This window comes from Mya arenaria, chromosome 17 (genome assembly GCF_026914265.1).
Source record: "Mya arenaria isolate MELC-2E11 chromosome 17, ASM2691426v1".
Classification (NCBI taxonomy): domain Eukaryota; kingdom Metazoa; phylum Mollusca; class Bivalvia; order Myida; family Myidae; genus Mya; species Mya arenaria.
Genome location: NC_069138.1, coordinates 34570137 through 34577208, shown reverse-complemented (window position 1 = coordinate 34577208; position 7072 = coordinate 34570137).

The following is a 7072-nucleotide window of genomic DNA, read 5'->3' as shown; positions in this document are numbered from 1 at the left end:
TAAAAAAAAGTTGTTAATCTGTGACAGTGCAGCTTTAATGGTTGTTCATGAAGAAAACCTGATCAGTCAGTGTGGTTACTAATATAACGCTTCTGTATGAGTTATAGGTGAAAAGAAATCGTATTAAGTTCATATTGTGATTTAGAAAATAAAACAAAAGAAAATAAAGCAAATATAAGTAGTTGCAAAAAAGCCTTACTATGATCGAAGGGATTTTTTGGGGCCGTCACTTCGACCTTTGTAACAGCGATGGCGAACACAAGCATTGCTAATACGATGCACATGCTGGCCAGGAACCGCCTTTGAGCGACACACGTCACATCGTTGAAGCTGCAAAATCAATATTTTTAATCGGAGAATTGCTAGCAAAACACACGTTATTTTTTATGCGTCCATACAAAGAGTATGCTTGCCACATTGTCAGTGTGTCAGATCTACCATTGTATTTCCTCAAGCCATCAAATGAGTTCGCAATAACTTGGCACACATGTTCGCCTTATGTACTTCTAAGAAGTTTGGGAAAAAAATAACACCGATTGTTTTTTATGATTTGATCCTGTGACATTATTTGAAACTGAACCTAAGTTTCACGGAAAACCCTTTCGAATCCTTACTAATTCTACATTATATTACTACAATTTATTATTACATGTTTTGTTTCTATACATATTGTTATGACGATCAGCTTTTTATGACTGCTTAAATTGAATATAAATTATGTTCTGCTCTCAATATTGTGTTTATACAAATACATATTAATTGGCACATTTTATTCCCAAAGGTATTGCAATTGTGTAATAACATCCAGGTATGTAGGTCCAATGTCAAGATTTTTAACTTTTGTTCAAATTTTCATTAAATGTTTTATTCAGTTAAGCTATTAAATTTCGTGTCTGCAGGGGCGTATCCTGGAATTGACGTTAGAACGATTTCAAGTCCGAAATGATGCATTTCGAGCGTATTTTATTACTTTCTTTCACCAATATAGACATAAAAAAGATCTTTCAGAAGTCTGCCCGGCAAATCTGAAAAACATACACTTTCGAAAATACCCATATGAAGAGTACAAAGATGTAAAAGACAATTTAGTTTAGCCAACACCACGGCTTCAGCAATGTCCCGTGTTGTCAAATATCATATATTCATCTCCTCATGGCTACGACCCCACCCCCTCAATCCTGACCCCTGATGATACAATTAACTTACCACGTTCTGAATATTCCACCACAAAGCATATTCGTGTTTAATAAAAATACAATTTTGCCAATGAATAACTAACATGACTGAAAGAAATTCATTAAAGGTTAAATTGCCGCAGGGAATATGAAAGTATTTAATATTGAAAATGCATTGTTTATATTGCTTGAAGAACAATAATTGATATTGTATTTAATATCAATAATGAAATCTTTAACTTTCTTTTTCAGGGTCCAATTAATGAGAAATTGATGTGTATTATTGATTTTTTACCATAATCAAAATGTAAAATATCTGAATAAGGGTGATTGGTTGTGTTTGTTTTTTTAATTTACGGAACTTTCTTCTTATTCGCTGAGATTTTAGTGCATATGACTGCGCTCTCACTGATTGAGAGTTTTGACATTTTTATTGTTTTGTCTCGGAATAAGCTGATTTTGGCATCAATGGCTTCAATTAAGTCATATAAGATAATTCACAATAGAACAGATGCCCATTATTAGAAAAACTGCGGTAAATTTTATTTTTCTCAAAGCGTTATAGTAACACATTTAGCCATAAAACATCAATTTTCTAACATACATTGAAATTATAAAACAACTGCGATCTTATCTTTTTTTCAACAGTCTTATAGCACTGGATTCCAGACATTGACGCATAAAATTGGCGCATTTCAATACAAAACATTAAAAACATAATTATCAAAATGGTGAAAATCTGTGATAGTGCAGCTTTAAGAATTGATACACGTTTTTTGTCATTATGTACGTACTGATTTGGTCTAAGTATCACGATTAAATTTTTTGAACCTGGATGCATCTAAATGTTTCAAACTTGTCATATTATTACAATCATGGACATGTTATTTTGTGCTCGTGGACATTCAAGGTCCTCGATGCTAGCACAGTTCTTACTTCCGCTTATAACCGACAAATTGCCTACACGCGTTTGCTCCGTTTTATATCTTTTAACACGTTAACGGAAAAATCCACATTCAACAAATAGCGGCGTATGTTGTGTGAACGTATGAGTTTTTGCGCAATACAGTCTAAACCCGTTGACTCGAACTCGCTTGGCTCGAAATCCTCATTGGCTCGAACTGGATGTTAATGACCGATATGGCTCGAGGTATTTTTCGCCGGTCCCTAGGAGTTCGAGCCAACGGGGGTCGGCTGTATATTGTCTACACATGAATCTATTGAAATGACTACATTTTCACCACAAGGAGCGGATACTTAACAAATTATAGAGCCCATGATGAAACACTCGTTACATCTGCGCATTGCTTCAAAAATATCTGGTTATAGTGTCACTAATATTATTAATATTATAATTAACGATTTATGATTGAAATTTGATATTGAATAGTGATATCTGATATTGTCCTTACGTAAATATCAAATCAAAATGAGACATATATATTTTTTTTTAATTAACCAGCTGTTCAAAGGCTTCATGCCCTTTTTACACACTATTCGAATATAGTTTCAGAATGTTTTTCATATATAAGGCCGGATAACTGGATTCTTCCCGATTTGTTTTAGGAATGATAAAGAAATACCGACAAATACAATTCCTTGTGCTCTGTAAGCTTATGCAGAATGTTAAAAACTTAAATCATGAATGAATAACGATCATACTTAGATATTTTTTTTCATGTTATTGAATAACCAAAATACAGCTGAAACAGATGTCTCATCTTGTTAGAAATACTCCAGATCGCAAATGTATACATTAAACTTTCAGAGCAGTAATACTTTCAAGATTAAAATATTCCCGTATACAGTATAATTTTTTTGTCTGCTCAAGTTCCATACGAAGGTTGTTTTTAAACATTCTAGACGTCCTCTTCACGACCATAGTCATCATACATGTCTCTTTACACGCTCACGACATCGAATTATATGTCGCTTCACGTCCGTTGGTGCTTCCGTCAAGGTATTTCGTGCCACTGCCGTGTCCGTCGGTGCTCACGTCGTCATATTACATGCAACTTCCGTTTTGTGTTCTAATGTACCACACCCACGCCTCTTGGGCTCCGAGTACTCCATACTGATGTACAAAAAAGGTGTGGTGGTGACTTGAGTAGTGGGGTTGGGAGGGGGGGGGGGGGGTATTACAACTTCAACTATGTTCGTAGTTTTTTTTAAGAATTACTTTAATAGCAGATCCTAGAAAGTTTGGCAATAATCTATAAACAACGTTCATTAAACAATGAGCATACCTAAAACTAACATATAATGATGTAAACGAAGAAAGGGAACAATCATTTAATTTAATAAAACAAAATGCGCAAATCCTTTTATTTATATTTCTAATAAGGTCTGGAGTCCCTTCCCCTTACGCTATCGTTATCGAAATACAACTACGCAGGGAACCAGAAATAAGTTTGAATTACATGTACATTAATTGCGCGAGCTAGTGTGATGTCATCTTGTTGACGTCATCGTGATAGTTATTCTTAAAACAAGATGGCGAAGATAAACATAAATATTTTGCTTATTATTTGTGTGTGGTTTACAATCATTAGTTTCCATTGTATTCAGTGTGCCCATCGTTCCCATCGTAGAAGTATCGTTACCAATGGTGAAGGTAAATACATTTGTGTATTTATCATTTAAGTATGGTGTTTTAAATTTAGTTTGCGATGACAGAAATAAAATCTGCGATCATGATCATGCATTCATGGAAGTTATTGCCATTGAACACTTATTTCTTGTACTTATGTACTGAATTATATTTCCTAAGGTGCCAACATTCCTTGGTATTCATATTATAAGTAAGAAACATTATTACCTATATTCTAATCTATATACATGTCATGATATACATATCTAATAGATTACGTAAATACTGGTACACAGTGATTTTTTTTGGTGCAATTTACTGCCTTCTAAAGGCTGTTTCCCCGAGTGAAAAGTATTCATTTTTTTCCCCAAAAAATCATGATATTTTCCAAATTAATTGAATACAGATCCTGTGAAAGAATAAAAAAGCAATGAATTTATTTAAAAAATAAACAAAATCTTGATAAGACTAGCTCTTTACAACATAATGTATGCATAAAAATGTAAAAACATGTAAAATGTAAAAACATGTATCTATATGCTATGTTATTTGCTATTTAAGCATGATTTTGTATTTTTCCCAAAGTCGAAAAAAAATCCCAATTCCCCAAAAATTCACTGATAGGTTGAGAAGGTTTTTGTTGAATTATTCATACGTGTTTGAATGCCTACTAAAAAGTTCATATTTTATAAAACTGTAGCTCAAGATGCTATTATCGATATATTTTTCACATGTGTGACGTCACATATTCCTGGTAGTGTACTGTATCTAATAGGGGCGCCAAGAGGGTACTTACACCGTTCTGATTTGCTTGTGATGAGAAGCAGTTTCCGACAAAACGAATACGCGGCGGTTTTTAGGTGCTTATCATGTGTTTTTTTATCTGTTTATTTAATAATCATAATATAAGATTTTTCTAATACGTTTATAAGATTTTTTTTACATAAGTTTAAGCATTTACGAGAAATTTAAACCCTGTTATAATGTTATTTACGACTCAATATCAATACTAAATTTCTTTTCTGTCAAATTATTTATAAATCGCGTCACATTAGAAAAAAACCGTGGCAATAATAATTAATAAATAAAAACAGATACAAAATTAACTCGTACAATATGTACAAATATCAAAATATGTAATATATATATATATTAACTATGTGTAACGATTAAGGTGTATAAGCGAAGCCAAAACTATGGCGACTATGAACATGATAATAAAATGAATATGATGTTTGATGATAAGGTGACGATGACAAAACGACTACAACCACGACGATGATGATGATAATGATGATGACGATGAAACCTAACAGCGGTATTAATATAACAAACATATTATTATCATTCTTCAAAACAAAACAAGCACAGCCACTCACTCCCGGTATCCAAACTTTCTTTCAACGACATCTGCTCACTTTCACTCAGGCAACTATAATTTACTCTTGCTCGAATCCCACACAACCAACACGTATATTTCTTATCTGCCAGTCTACCAAATGTCTGGCTTTCACGTCTCAAATTCTCGCGCTCTAAATCTTTCTCCCTCTTCTCATGTTCCCTCTGCTGCCTTTTCGACAACCGCTCTGCCTCATTTTCCAAACGTGTTTCTGTTGCAGCTTACTTTCTGCAGCCTCAGTTTCCCTCGCCTAAAGAATATGACAACATGCCAGCGGAGTGCCTTTACACAGCGTCAACCTCAAATTTAAATTATTCAAAAAATAATACAAGCAATGTATACTTAATATTATGTCTCTACGATTATTATTTATTAACCATTACATCGCAAAGTTACCTTCAACGACTCTAATATATCGTCGCTCGATATCACTCTTCCAGTCGCCACAATCTTGGCGCTTGGTTTCTTAATCGGGGCAGCTGGCATTGGTGGTGGCACTAATATGTCCCAGAGATGTTTTGACACCAGCCCTCTCTTCACGAGAGGATTATCCCGATAAAGCTATCACAGGCATGACAGCTGCGGATTGGTTCTGTATCTTGTGGCAGAGATACGTCTATGGTTGGTGGAACCAGCTCGGCATCTGGTATCTGCTTCCGGTCCACTGGGAAGATGCCCGATAGCCTGAAAACCTCCTTTATGCTGGAAGGAGATGTCTGGTCGAGTGCATGTGAAATGATGACCGGGAGCTTCGCCTTCGGTATGGCCGCACCTGGTTTCAGGAATCCGAGATTGCTGCATATCTTAGAAACCTGAACAAAGCATGTATGGTCGCTTAATTAAAAGCATCAAAAATCTTGCTGTTCCTAAACATGTATTATATAAAGAGTGGACTCGGGTTTGGTATATAAACTATGTAATATAGTTATTTTAAATTTCTTAAAATTTCAAATCATACTGGTATGCACTTAACATTGTATTGCATATTGTATATTAAAATGTACAGCAATACCATTTCTACAACAAGCATGCCGATTTACCTTTTGCTTCAATGGCCCATTGATGTGAACGTCAAGTGGCTGTAGAAGGTGAGTGGTGGCTTGGAAGCCCGAAAGGACAATGTCGTTTGCCCGTGCTGCCTCTATTAGCGGTATGCTGATATTTCTTAAACTGTGGTGTTAGTCTTATTGTGATATTAAGGAATGGAATTAATTTATCTGTACACTGAAGCATAAAATAACTTCAATAGGTCTGTGATTAGTACTGTTTACACGGGGGAAATTGGAGATTTGAATTTGCTGCACTCTTTCCGGCTAAAGAAAAACACGAGAATTAGACATTGAATTATGCTTGTATGCAATGAAAAATAAACATTAAATAGTAAATAATAATTAAAGCAATCTTTTGATTGCCTACTAACCATAGAAGTGAGTTGCATTTCCTTCTTTATGAAGATCAAAAGAAAGTACGCGAAAAAGCCAATTGTCGGAAACGGCTTTCCGTCGGAAACTGCTTCTCAACCAGTACATGCACAACTATAAGTATCTTTCATGTGTTTCCGGTACGGATAGAAAAATCCGACCCGAGGGCACGTGCGTAACTAAAAATAGCGTTTTCTACGATTATTTATTTTCAATTTTAATTAAAAGTCTTGCAAACATATATATATATATTTGATTGCTCTTTATTGAAATGGCATAATTTATTTTTCATAAACTATACAGTAAATGAAATAAAAAGTGGCGCGTTGTTGCGCGTGAATCAGCTTACATAGGGTATGTAAGATGGGGTTTTCCAGCACTGGTCACATGACCGAAAACACACGTCCGGTATGCAAGAATGATATATTACATACGGAATTTTATAATAGCTCACTGCCAACTTAATTTAATACTGTATTGCCTCCAA